Genomic DNA, 15,357 nt, shown 5'->3' with positions numbered 1-15,357 from the left:
ATAATGTTCAGCAAAGTAAGATTTACAAATAAGTCAACATGACCAAAATGGTCAGTTGACCCCTTTAGGAGTTATTGCCCTTTATAGTCAATTTTTAACCATTTTTCGTAAATATCCATGATCTTTTACAAACATCTTCTCCTCTGAAACTACTGGGCCAAATTAAACCAAACTTGGCCACAATCATCATTGATGTATCTAGTTTAAAGTTTGTGTTTAATTACCCGGCCAACCATCCTAGATGGCCGCCATGGCTAAAAATAGAACATAGGGGTAAAATGCAGTTTTCGGCTTATAACTCAAAAACCAAAGCATATAGAGCAAATCTGACATGGTAAAATTGTTTATCAGGTCAAGATCTATCTGCCCTGAAATTTTCAGATGAATCAGACAACTCATTGTTGGGTTGCTGCCCCTAAATTGGTAATTTGAAGGAAATTTTACTGTTTTTGGTTATTATCTTGAATATTATTATAGATGGAGATAAACTGTAAACAGCAATAATGTTCAGCAAAGTAAGATTTACAAATAAGTCAACATGACCAAAATGGTCAGTTGACCCCTTTAGGAGTTATTGCCCTTTATAGTCAATTTTTAACCATTTTTCGTAAATATCCATGATCTTTTACAAAAATCTTCTCCTCTGAAACTACCTGGCCAAATTAAACCAAACTTGGCCACAATCATCATTGATTTATCTAGTTTAAAGTTTGTGTCTAATTACCCGGCCAACCATCCAAGATGGCTGCCATGGCTAAAATTAGAACTTAGGGGTAAAATGCAGTTTTCGGCTTATAACTCTAAAACCAAAGCATTTGGAGCAAATCTAACAGGGATAAAATTGTTGATCAGGTCAACATCTATCTACCCTGAAATTTTCAGATGAATCAGACAACCCATTGTTGGGTTGCTGCCCATAAATTGGTAATTTTAAGGAAATTTTACTGTTTTTGGTTATTATCTTGAATATTATTACAGATGGAGATAAACTGTAAACAGCAATAATGTACAACAATTTAAGACTCAAAAATAAGTCAAATGACCAAAATGGTCAATTGACCCCCTAAGAAGTTATTGTCCTTTACAATCAATTTTTAACAATTTTTCGTAAATCTTAGTTATCACATATACCAAGGTGAGCGACACCGGCTCTTTAGAGCCTCTAGTTTACAAAATTCCATCAGATTTTAGACTTCTTTTAGAGAAATCCCAAGTTTGTCCGGTTATATTTCCACCTGTCAGCTGGGTTTAGGATAACTACAGAAGCAGGGGCATTTTGCTGATCTTATCCCTTTATATTCTAATCTTAACTTCAAATCAAATCTTAAGACACAAAAGTCAATTTAGTTTTTATAAAATGTATTTTACTAAAAAAATAACAAAGTAACTATTTGTTGTTCCTCTAACAAAGTATATAGAACACAGATGTACATTTTTGTAAACATCTTTGTTCACAAAGAGACCATCTGATGAAGATTTCCCAAGTTTGTTCAGCTCCAGTTACTGTTTTATAAAGCCTCTGTCAATCTGCACAAATGTTTCTTTGATCTATATATCAGGTAAACTTGTATATGCCCATCCATGGGGAATTTTTATACAAAGGTGTGGCATCATACGGCAGAGCACCTGTGGAAATGATTTTTTTTATGACGAAGTCATTGTCCGATGTTTTCTCTTCTGTTATCCTCAATCCTTTCTAGACTAATGAGCTATATCTTTAATACTTATCTTATAAAGTAATTGCTGAAGGGTTCAAATCTCTTTACAAAATTTAAAGGTTCTCTATACATTTTTATGGATTTATTATTTTCTTTTTTGAAAAGTTTATTCATATTTAGAAATGATACGCTTTAAGCACCAGAAAGTAATCCACTTGTAGAGTTTCTCGGTCATCTCATTTAAACTTAGAAATCGGATTGCCATTCGTTGACCAATTGGAGCATTTTATTTACAAATGGAATTTCATTCATGATTACTCTGTTGTTTTTACTGCAACTAGAAGTTGGATTTATTTTGAATTTAAAAGGATAGTTTATTTTAAATTTAAATTTCAATTTTAACAATTGCAAGATGGAACAAGTTCAGGAACTTGAAATATATTAAAAAGTTTTGAAGATGGATACACCAAAGAAGAGCAGAATACCTGTAAAGGTAAACATTTGTTTGATGTTTCTTTTGATATTTCAAGTTTGTTATGTTTGAATTTTACTTTCACACGTTGACTTTCTTGACATGATGTTTAAATAGAAAGAACTTTTTGTCATATTGTCATGTTTCCAAATATTTTCCTATAGAAGAGAATTGATAGTATGGTTAAATGTGTCAAGATATCAATTTTTATTAATTCCTCTGTCTTTCTGCCCTAATGTTGTCAATTGTAGTAAATCTTTAGTTTAGGATGTAAATCTTGGAAGCAATGGGAGATACAGTAAACAGATTGTCTTCTTTTATTTGGTGAAAATCATCATATTCATCTTCAACAGTCTGATGTTTATCTGATAGTTGTCTTGACACAAATAACCTTTCAAGCAAAACTCAATATATATTTTTTTCAGAATGGAAGTTTTTTTCGAAATGGGAAGTTTTTTTTCAAAATGGGAAGTTTTTTTTCAGGATTGAAGCTTTTTTTCAATGAAACAAAAATGTCTTGTGGACAGGAATGACCTCTTCTCAATATAAAAAGGATTTTTTTTTATCAAAACTATTAAGATCACACTGTAAAATATCTAACAAAAAATACCTAAAGTTTGACCTTGACATAAGTATAGAGTATTGTAGATTGTTGAAGACCATATGTTAACCTTAAGGTGTCTATGGTTTGCTGTCTCATTAATAAATGTCAGTTATTAGCTTAGATAATAAAATGTAACATCAGCTCAGCTAAATAACTGCTGAAACAAACTTTTACAAGCATGTTTTGGGACAAACATCATTTTGCTTATTTATAGCAATATTGTAAAGCTTATAAGATGCCCACATTAGAAGTGGGACTATATTGCATTCAGTCTGTCCATTCGCTCATCTCTCTTTTTGTCAAAAAATATTTCCATCACTCTATTCTCAGCTGTTACTGAACAATATGACTTCTTACAAGTATTTCATCATCAGATAAACAGTTAAGAGTTATATGGGGAATAAACTATTTAGTTTGATATCTTGTATTACAAGTGGAAAGGGGGGGGGGGGGGCATAGCACTAGAATGTGAACATTCTAGTTTTATTTTTTCTGCATTTGAACTCTGTGCCATTTGTTCAGAGCACTACTAGAGCTTAGATCAGTCAATTGAATTTGAACCTGCATACTCTTCAGTGACAGTTGCAAACATTTAAAACAGAAGTTCCATATAAAACTTATAAACAATGCATTAATATCTGTTCCCTGTAGGTACCCAATCATTGGTTGTCTTTGTCATTTTACTAGTTTAAGTTTTACATAAGACTTGCACCGATGTTAATTGGGGAAATTAAGTACAAGGCAGCATAGCTGGTTACAAATGGAGTTAGGTGTCAGAAAATTATTTTATTTGTTTAAGGGTATACTATTATGTTTTGGACTTAAGAAACTAATTTATTTAGCTTTATAAATTATTTTCTGAAGAGGTTAGAAGTAGGTTTGAAATATTTTCATTACGTTACAGGGGAAAGTAACACTAAATTAAAACCCTATAAATTACCTAGAATTAAACATTTTCGTTTAATGTTTTAAAGATTTAAATTAATCTTCCCCAATTTAATACTGCCATTTTAACATTGAACTGTAAGGAATGGTTTTGTTAACGAGAATTAACAATGAAATGGAGAACTTGATGAATGGCTATATTTATAGGATTGTTCCAATTAATCCTGTTTATTCGCTTCTCTATTTAGATTTTATATTAAAATTCAGACGGAGTGACACGTATCAAATACCCCTGTAATTGTCAAAGATGTTTTATAGTATATATATTGTGTCAACAAAAACTTGGTTAAGAAAAATAATTTGACACAAAGGAATTGTTTACTCTATAGAAAATGGCATGATCATGTTCATTATTACATCCAAAATGTCTGAATTGGTTTTTGATAGTGTCTATCTTATAGTTTTTTTTAGTATTGCACATTTTATTTAACAAAATCTTCTATTACAATTGAAGAAATAAAATCATACAAAACACAATTTGCAAACATTGTTTTTGCATCTGTAATAACTAGAAAGGAAACATAAACTCAAGACATCTTAAAGATGTGTAATACAAGTCATATAAAATAATGTATGGCAGTGTTAGATTTTTATGTAAGAAACAAACGTATACATGAACCATAATTTTCAATGAACAGCCAAATACATGAACTTTATAGCAGAAACATTTAAAAACATGAACCATAATTTTCAATGAACAGCCAAAAACATGAACTTTATGGAGAAAACATTTAAAAACATGAACCATGTACAATGAACAAACAAATACATGAACTTAATGGAGGAAACATTTAAAAACATGAACCATATGCAATGAACAAACAAATACATGAACTTTATGGAGGAAACATTTAAAAACATGAACCATGTGCAATGAACAACAAATACATGAACTTTATGGAGGAAACATTTAAAAACATGAACCATGTGCAATGAACAAACAAATACATGAACTTTATGGAGAAAACATTTAAAAACATGAACCATGTGCAATGAACAATCAAACACATGAACTTTACGCTGGAAACATTCAAATACATGAACCATATGGAACAAACAGCCAAATACATGGACTTAATATCAAAAACATGATCCATAATTTGCAATGAACAGCCAAATACATGAACTTTATGCAGGATTCTTTTGTGTTTTTCTTTTGTAACCATGGCATTGTCAGTTTATTTTTATTGATCTATGAGTTTGAATGTATCTTTCGTAGCTCTGTTAGAATACATGAACAATATGCAATGACAGCTAAATACATGAACTCTATGCAGAAAACTTTCAAATACATGAACCATTTGCAATGAACAGCCAAATACATGAACCATGATATGCAATGAACAGCCAAATACAAGAACCATGATATGCAATGAATAGTCAAATACATGAACCATGATATGCAATGAACAGCCGAACACATGAACCATGATATGCAATGAACAGCCAAATACATGAACCATGATATGCAATGAACAGCCAAATACATGAACCATGATATGCAATCAACAGCCAAATACATGAATTCATGATATGCAATGAACAGTCAAATACATGAACCATGATATGCAATGAACAGCCAAACACATGAACCATGATATGCAATGAACAGCCAAACACATGAACCATGATATGCAATGAACAGCCAAACACATAAACCATGATATGCAATGAACAGCCAAACACATGAACCATGATATGCAATGAACAGCCAAACACACAAACTTTATGCAGGAAACATTCAAATACATAACACAAAGTCACTACTAAAACGCAGAAATGTTAAAAAAAAAAACACACAAGCAAAAAAAAGTCATATTTTTCAGGTAGTAGGAGGAGATAAAAAATGAAATACTTAATATATTGTGACATTATTTGTTATAAAAAAGGGAAAAGGAATGTAAGCCATGAAACAAGAGCTGTTTTCTTTTACCTTGAAAAAAAACCCCTGAACAAGTAGGTGGGCATTTATTCTTCTTTTTAGTGATAAAAATATACTGCTTCAAATATTATGTCATTATTTTAAGAAGAAAAAAAAAAAATGTTGAATATTCTGTATGACTTTTTTTAACAAAAAAGTTGTTAAAGCCTTTCTTTCACTAATAATTGCATGATTTCACAAAGATTCAATTACATTAAACCTTCAGTTTGTAATAACTTTAATCTTTATAAACTAAAAAACCTTTTACCAAAAAAAAACCCAAAACAGATAAATCTATCTTTTAAATGTTTGAAATCCTGAAAAGCATTGACCTCAGAAATTTGATGTTTTAACTTCAAACATGGCAAATAATGAAAGTCATGAAGGTACATTTGTTTATTTTTCATTGCATATTTCAAAGTCCATATATGTAAATTTGTGTATATAATAAAGAAAGTAAAGCAGGGATTTCCATGGATGAAAATTGAACCATGGAGGGAAAAAAAATCATGTTTGGCGTGATCATGATTTCGATCGAAATAAATTTTACATGCATATAAATAAAAAAAGGCTAGTTAAGAAAGAATGATATGGTCCGAGTACACAGTTATCGTCCTTTGATTTTCATTGTCCACGAATATAGTCCTTAGTGTGGACAGTGTGTTACTTGCCAATGTTTGTTATACCCCTTCCAAATTTATTTCTCCATGTTTTATGCCTCATATTGCAAGTTGGGGGGTGAAATGACACTGTAAAAAAATTTGGGTCATAAATATTAATGTAAAGTAGTGATTAAGTTTAGTTGAAAAAGGTTAAAAATTAGCACTTCGTAAGCTGTCAAAAGATTTCAAGACCCCCTCAACATAAAATTGTCCATATTTTGAGTTAGAGCTGATGAAGTTTTCTATAATTTTGATATAATTTGTCCCAAAAGTAGTACAACACACAGTAAAAATATTATTGAGAAAGCGCAGGTGGGATTTTTTTAATTTTCATTTATTGTCTGAAAGAAATGCACTACGAAATAACTGTGTACTCGGACCTATGAGGAAGAGATAATGAAAGGTCTTTTGTGTATTGTATGCACTAATAAAATAGAAACATTAGGCCCAATGTGACAAGCAACTACCAAAGTATAAAACATGGAGTCATGTCATATAGAGCACAACTAGAAAACAAAATATACTTTGTGGACTATGTAGTATGGGCTTTGCTTATTGCTTATTGTTGAAGGCAGTACAGTGACCTATAGTTGTCAACTTCTATGTCATTTGGTCTGTTGTGAAGAGCTGTCTCATTGGTAATCATCCCATATCTTTTTTTTTATTTCTTTAACACTGAGTCATGCCTCACCATTGGAAAACTAAGTAAACAATTAGAAGGGACATACTGCAGGTTATTTATGAAGCAGAAATTGTTGGGTTCCAGGCTGCTTGCATGATATTGGTTGCTAATATGTACAAAAGTGTAAATATGTGTGGAAACTTTATGCTGGCTGATGTTTCTTGTATAAAAACCCTTTCTGTAGCTCAGTGTGAAATGTCAGTCCTCTCATTTATTAAAAATCTAATTTCATTCTGCCTCTGGCAATAAATTTATAAAAGATTTAGATGAAGGCTTATGCATTTAGATTGGTATTTTAAAAATGTTTACCTAGAACAAAGTTCAGCCTAATGTTACAGGTACTTGACAATGAAATGACTATGGTATAGGTACTTCGTAGTAGAATGACTACAAATCAAGTCTCTGATTTCCTCTCACTTAATACTAATAACAAATCTCTTTCTAGTTATCTTACTATTATGTAGATCAAAGAGTAAATGTTAGTTCTAACCCAATTATGGATGATTATATTTGAACATCTTGTGGACATTTCAACAGTGGAATCGGGGAGGAAAAGTTAATTGTTACCTGTGTGAAATATCAAATTAATAAGACACACCTGAACTTATAAATACCAAAATACCAACAACCAGTGATGTTACCTATATAATCTGATGAATCAATCCACTAATTTGTCACAAATTGATCTGGACGAAAAAGTGATTGATTGAGTAATACCAATCAAGCGAATAATAAGTTGGTCATTCATTGATCCGTGACGTCCAGGGTACTTTCCGTTGAGTGGTATATCATCTTAAGTTACAATAATAAAATCAGATTTGGTTGACTTGTTGTACACCCTATTGTAAAGTGACGGTCACAGCTCGGATCATCTTTACAATACAACAATACAGAGAAATGTAAACAGGTGGAAAAGAATGCACAAATAAATTCTCTGTTTGGAATTTTTGCGGATTTTCGTCTATTGGAACTTTTTTGATTTAGTGTAAAGTTTTCAAAATGGCTTTATCTGTTTTAAAAGGAATAACTAAACTAAGAGTAAGTATAGAAAATTTACATTTCTTTTTAACTTCTGACCCAAGTATACAAGTTTTTACATAATGATAATGATATATTCATAGATTTGCATAAAAGCCTGTTGTGTTCTTTTGACAACTTATTTCTTGTTTCTTAAGGAGATTTTCGTGTGAAAATTACCTATATCATTAAAGAATAAGATAGTGAATGAACATTAAATGTGACCAATCTCTATCATTTCTTACAGAAGCTACTACTTAAATAGTCATAACTTTATAGTAATCTCTCAAGCTGTGAACTAACCACAAATTTACATGTTGTAAGACATGGGTTTTACATCTTCAAATCATATAGGTAATATTTGATGGAGAATATATTTTACCTACCAAATTAAGAAGTTGCAAATTACAAAGACAAGAATAAAACCCTTTTCTATACTATTTTTTATAATTTATGTGAAAATTGAAAAATGTAGAATACAAACTTAAATATATCTTGAATAATATATCTCTAGAGGTCAAACAGGTTCATATTTCTTTTTGTTTTTTCTTGCTAATTTACTTGATGAAGCTATTAACCTACAATCAGACTGGAAAAGGGGCTCCTGTGGAGTGAAAAAATATTAAAATCTAATGCCTAAGTATAAAAAAAATCGATATGTACAACCATAATTGGACAATTTTGAAATGTACCAATGGCATCTAAGCTAAAGATGTGTACACATACTTTTGACCTATAATGGTTTACTCTTACAAAAGAGGGACAAAAGATACCAAAGGGACAGTCAAATTACAACTTGGAAGGAGAGTTGCTAATTTTGCAGTCTTCTTAGATTATGATTATGATGAAATTTTGCCTGTATCTAAATGAACTGGTCAGAAGTCGAATTTTGTAAAAGAAGATGAGAATTTTTAACCTGGTAAAGTTGACCTTGTTAAGAACCTGATAGCCTTTAGATACTTGTTAGGCATCAAAAGTTCATCAATTACAGGTTTATAGATTGTTTAGAACTGTTAGCCTTTAGATACTTGTTAGGCATCAAAAGTTCATCAATTACAGGTTTGAAGATTGTTTTACTAATAAGGATGATTGTTTCTCTATCAACTAGATGTGTACTGGTGGTAGTTAGTGATAAATGGCACAGAAGTCAGGTGTTCCTAAAACATTTTGAATATTAAGGCTATTATTGTGGAAGTGCTTAGCATACTCCAAGATTCAGAAATATTAGTTTGTGTAATTCTACAATCATGTAGTCCAGGTAACCTTGCCATCCACCCAGAATAGTTATAAATATTTTCATTGATAAATGGAAGCAATCAGCTAGGGCAAAAAATAAAATAGTCTACCTAACTATTTGGACAACATAATATGATAAATGGCAGGGCTGTATACTATTTATGAATTTCCAGTTCTTCAACCTTAATTCAAAAGACCAACAAACTTTGTTACTAGAGAAATCTAAGGTTCATGTATATCATTAAAATATTCCACCGAGAATAAGGTAAATTGTTTATGCAAATGAAAGAGGATTTACAAACACAAAGTCACCTTTTATTTCGTACTTAATCATATATAATTCACAAAATATTGTGTCTCAGCTCTATCATTTCTCGCTCTAAAGAATTATCACTGTCCGATAAATAGCTCTCACCTGATTTTAACCTGAGAGCAATGAAATAGGTGGTGTAACAACTAATTATGTAAAACATAACTTTCTGTCAGTTTTACAAATAGATATAATAATTTGTTGTGACTAGTTAGCCTCTGGACACAATAATGAACAGTAAACCAACACTTTTTTACCATGATATCATTTATGACTTATTTAGCAATTATCATTTGAGCATTTAGAACTAGACAAACGTGATATATATATTTGTTTCTGGCTATAGGTATTAAAAACCAATGTTCAGCATCTTGAACTAGATAAAGTGATATATGTATTTGTTTTCTGGTTGTATGATTTAAAACTGAAAACAGATCAGACCACATAAAGAAAAATCTGACTGTTCACATGTTAGTTATATGTAATGGTAACAAACCAGACACTTAAGGAAAGCAATTTTATTTTGATAGAGCCTGAGCAAAGATAAGATAAGCAAAGTGTACCTATTTCTAAAATTATACAGTTACAGAATGTGTGAATGTTCATCTCTCTCTCTGTTTTTGTTTACTTTTTGATAAATTGATTTTGTTGCTTTGGTACAATTTAGCCCCTTAATGTGAAACTTAGTAAATTTTATCCAAATTGAATCCAGAATCTGACACTGGGGTTTTATATATCCACAAGCAATTTGACTTTTTATGATGCTCAAAAAGTTAGTTTGGGAAGGGCAGAATTTAATTTTATGGTTGAACAAGATCTAACATACAATCCACCCGGAACTATGTCAGACACAATTTTTACATATTTGTGTATATTCTGGATAAATTTGATGAAAAGAACTTAGATTGTAATCAGAGATGTCAAAAGAGAAAACATCAGTAATTTTAGATGTCAAATATTTAACAATTTAAGTTTACACATAAGAATTTGTATAACATATAATGGGGTCAGATGTAACATGTTGGTTTTAAGAATTATTGATGGGCCATTAAACTAAAACTATGTTGAATGTTACAATATGTTACAAGGGTCATTAAATACTATGTCCAATAGTACAACAAGCTATTGTTACATTAAAATCATCTCTAATATAAACTACAGGAATAATTACAGTTAAACCTTTTCTAATATACCAAAAGAATCATTACAGTAAATCATGTCCAATACTGCAATTATCAACTGATTTCAATGTCAACTATCACAGCAAACTTTATGGAACATTAAACAACATATACAGATCCATGGGGAGGGGGCTGGGGCCTGGGCCCCTTTTCATGTGGGAAACATTTTGTTGATTATATAAGGAATTACTGAAGTATGACTGTAGCGGGCCCCCAGTCATGCTATAAGTGGGGGTCCGCTACCTTTATAAAAGTTCTGGATCTGCTACTGAACTGATAAGATATAAAAGACTTATTCTTCTATCACTGTAGGTTTATTTTTTCTTTAAAAAAAACTCTTGTTCAATCTATCCCCTTTGACTATATGCAGTTAATCTTTTTGCATTCTTAAATCTAAATTACTGACACTCAGGGCAGTATAACCTTAAGTTTGCTCTTTACAAACTTCTTGCCTTGTACATGGTTGACATGCTCACAAAATCAGCCACCATTACAATGGAACCACTATATAGCGCCTTTCAAAACTTTTTTTTCTCTTCGATCAGGTTTTGTCAAACAAAAATTATGAAAAATTATGACAATTAATTAATTAATGAAGAGCCATCTATAAGAGGGTTTAACAAACAAAGTTTGATTCCACAGTAGTATAGATAGGCCTAACCCAGTTTGAACCCTTTGTGTATGTGTTATGCTTCTCTCCTTCTGTCAACAGAGGGGGGTTCTAAAGGATTTACTTAATATTGGGGCTAGTTGGAGATGTTTCTTTTACAACATTGTCCATCTCCATGTTCAAGTGATATGTAACATGGTATACCATTTTTATGTTACGTAGAAGACTATGATGTCCATGTTTTATTTCATTTCCTTGCAGCCTTATAATGTGAGTTGTCCCTTAAAGTGTTCCCACTGACCGTAAAATTTGTAAGTTGTTGGAGTCTTCCTGGTATAATTTGCACTGCAGAGCATTATAAACTTTATGACAAGGTACATGAAGACATCATTTTCACATTACTTCCTACGTTTAAGGTACAAGTGTCAAACGGTTCTGTCTATATGCTTCAGGTTTAACACTTGTACCGTGTGAATACTAGTGTTGTATTTATTCCCCTGTTCTGTGTAGGCAGTGAACACTGGTTGTCAACTTTCTCATGTTATCTGTTATACCATTGTAGGTAGGTGTTCAACCTTTATTTCTCATGTCTATTATAGATTCTATTGTTTTATTTTTGTTGTTGAAATGTAATGGCTGTATATGTGTTATTTGCATTTTAAATGAATTTTTGAATGCATATACATGTACCCTTATTGCATGATTGAAGTAATTTTATTTACCAAATTGAACTGTACAATATTCTTACAGTATTTCGTGAACTAGTATTTCAGGACAAAAAAAACCAGGTCACATGTTTATAAAAGAACTAATGGTTAAAAATCTGATCAATCATTGTGTTTTATTAATTACATGTAATTAATTCTTTGATGGATGATTATATTATTGTGGTCTGAGCACTGGTCATTTGGTTAATATTGTAAGTTTAATTGTTTTGGACATCCTCGGAACTTTGATGGTTTATTCAATAGTTGTTTTTTATGAGACCTTTTTATTGCTCTGGACAGTTTTGATAGAAATATGGTAAGTCTTGAGCTTATTATCATAATTCTGACCACTGGTCTGAGTGGTTTGACTGCTGGACATCAAAACTGTCAAACCACATTGAAAGTTATTTGTATGTTGAACCTGAGTAAATTCATATTTTTATTTCTTCAAGTATAAGTTTGTTTGATTAAACTTGGATATCATATTTTAATTTCCCTCCAGAACAGCACAAGAATGTGAGTTAACAATTTTTTCTGTATTGTAGTGTTAGAATTGATCACTTCAATCTTATCAGGGTAAAATATTTGATTTGTTGTGTAAAATCACTTACATATTTGTCTAAAGCACTTACATAAAAGATTTATATCATATAGTGATGCATTCTGGTATTTTATAGAATGTAAAAGATTGCATATTTTTAAGAAAGATTATGATATTATTGAAAAACAGAAAAGATATTCAGATACTGTATGCTTAAATTTTAAAGAAAGATGTTCAGCCTTACTAATACACAGAGGATAAAAAAATCTTTACCATTTTTTTGTGAATACTTTAATTGTAATATTTGATAAAAAGATAACCGTATTTTTTAAAAGTATAGTAAAATTTTGAAAAGAGTTAAACAATTTTATTTGTTTATGAGTTGAAAGGTATCATCATATTGAAGTCTACTTTGGTATTAGGATATATCCATACCTGTGATAGCAATCAAACATTACCTTAGCAGCCTAGAGGTGTCTGGGAATTATCTTGTCACAACAGAGACAACTAACTGACTAGCGCTAATGGAAAATTAATATTATAACTCTTTAAAACAATTTCAACATGCAATAAATATATAGTTATTACTTAACAGCAAAAATATTTATAACAACAAATTATGACTACCAAAATATGACTTCCCCAAAAAATGGTTTGTACATTGTATTGTGTGAGTTTGGATGTTATTTTGTGTGCTTGAATGATAAGTTATTCAATGTAAAAAATAATAACCATAGAGTAAGATTTGTGCTTATTCATATTTTAGTTTAAAGACATGATTTTTTTTATTATATGTTATTGGCTTAAAACTAGCTGTCAGTAACTGGGATTACTCTAAGATCTGTACTTTGTGTCTTTTTTGCTGTTAGGTAAGAGATGTCCAAATATCCTGCCACGCCGGGTCTGTGTTTTTGTTTGATGTTTTTTTCTGTTGAAGGCCATACAGTTGTTTATAATTGCTTACATTTATTTCATGTGAACTTTGGTGGATAGTTTTCTCATTGGCTGTTATACCAGATTTCCTTATTTTTAAGATTGTGTTTGCCTTGGATATAGGAGGGTATCTATTCAATCCAAAGCAAAATATAATTAAGAAAATTATAATTGACTTTTTGTATCTATAATTTAAAAAAACAAATTTTCAGTACTTCTTGAGATTTTTGTTTGATATTCTTTAGCAATACCTGCTTCACCCAATATTTTTCACCTGAATGATCATTTATTCAATCTACCTTTTGCAGGTGTATACTTTTATTTCTTTTACACAGATTTTTTTTTAAATGAGGTCAGTTCTTACATAAATCTACAAGAAAGATAAGTAATACATTTTTGTAATCCATAGACACAGAAATTGAAGTGCTTGTTGACAAGATTTAAAATCAATAAGTCAATTTTATCACCTTCATACTACCCAGTTTAGGTGTGGTGTTGGGCAGGTAAAAATCAGGTATGTCAAAAACTTATTCTTCAATTCTCTGCAATTCTTTTTTGTTTTCTATATTTTTGTTTCATTCAGCTTTGTTGAGGATGATGCTTGTATAAATGTATGGATGACATTCTTTCTTAGTATTTTATTAAGGAAACTTTGACATCACTATCAATCCTGCAATTCAAATTGAGATTTTCACAGATTTTAACCCTTTCTGTTGACCTGAGCAAATCAAGTCAGTTTATTTAAGGGTGTAGGGGTAAAAAAATGAATTTGATGAAAAGAAGTTGTTAGCTAAACAAATCAATTTAAAAATCATTCTGACATAACATTACATAAGTGTATATATATATATTGATTGATTTGTTGTATATTTATATGTCTAGTCTAATGCATCAAACATGACAGACAAAAACTGTCAAATACTCAGTAGTCTCCCCTATACAGTAATAAATGGTCAATAAATACATCACAAGTTATGATACATCTGTATTTTATTTATTCTGGTTTATTCCTTTCAGACTTTCAGTTCAAATTGTAGATTTTTTATATATAAAAAATAATCTTGAATAGATATTTTCCTGTTTGAATTGTTTTATACAAGTCATTTTAAGGGCACTTTAAGCTTGCTGTTAGGTGTTAGTCAAGGCTCTGATGAAGGCATACTTTGATTTATAATGGTTTACTTTTTCAAATTATGACTTGGATGTCCGGAATATTAAAACTTGAAATTATCCTTTATAACGTTTTATGAAGAGTCTGAGTGTGTTATGTCCTAGTTGAGATCTATATGTATGGCTATAAAAGTTTGTTTTAACAAGTTTTTCAGGAACATTTCACATAAATGTTACCTGTTAACTATCATTTGCAATTTTCAAAGTTGGTTTCTGATTTCATGTAAAGTTATCAACTTGAAATAATACATTGATGAATCATGGCAAAGATAATGTAACAGCAAGAAAATTTCTGGCAAATCTGAAAGAAGTTAGTAAAGAAATTTGTTGTTATTTGGTATGTCTGTCACCGTAACAGTCTGTATCTAAAATTTGACTACATGTATAAGGGACTTATTTGATCAGGGTATGCCGACTCTAATGTTAGTCATACAAGGTGTGATATTTCTGTTCAGGAGCAGTGTATTGGTAAAATGTTTCTTTACATGAGATATTTATTGGCTAAAACTTTTGAAGAGGGATTAAACGATTAATCTGTAACGGATTAAGAAGGAGTTATATGATTTGACTTGTTGAGATTAAGGTTAAAATGTTAGCAATGGTTTAATTTCCTGACATATTTTGATTCGTATTGAATGGAATGCATTTTATAACTTATTACTTGGATATATGGCAATAAAGGTTGGAGTAAATCTATGTAAAGCATTA

At 30.6% G+C, this 15,357-nt stretch overlaps 1 protein-coding gene across 3 annotated transcripts in view; it reads left to right on the top strand.

Annotated features, from left to right (window-relative positions):
• Positions 1-15,357, top strand: part of LOC134695672 (uncharacterized) — an 86,795-nt gene that overhangs the window by 47,599 nt on the left and 23,839 nt on the right. The window lies entirely within an intron of this gene.

This window comes from Mytilus trossulus, chromosome 1, assembly GCF_036588685.1.
Source record: "Mytilus trossulus isolate FHL-02 chromosome 1, PNRI_Mtr1.1.1.hap1, whole genome shotgun sequence".
Lineage (NCBI taxonomy): Eukaryota > Metazoa > Mollusca > Bivalvia > Mytilida > Mytilidae > Mytilus > Mytilus trossulus.
Note: the sequence above shows the minus strand (reverse complement) of the source record. Positions and strands in the feature narration are given on the sequence as shown.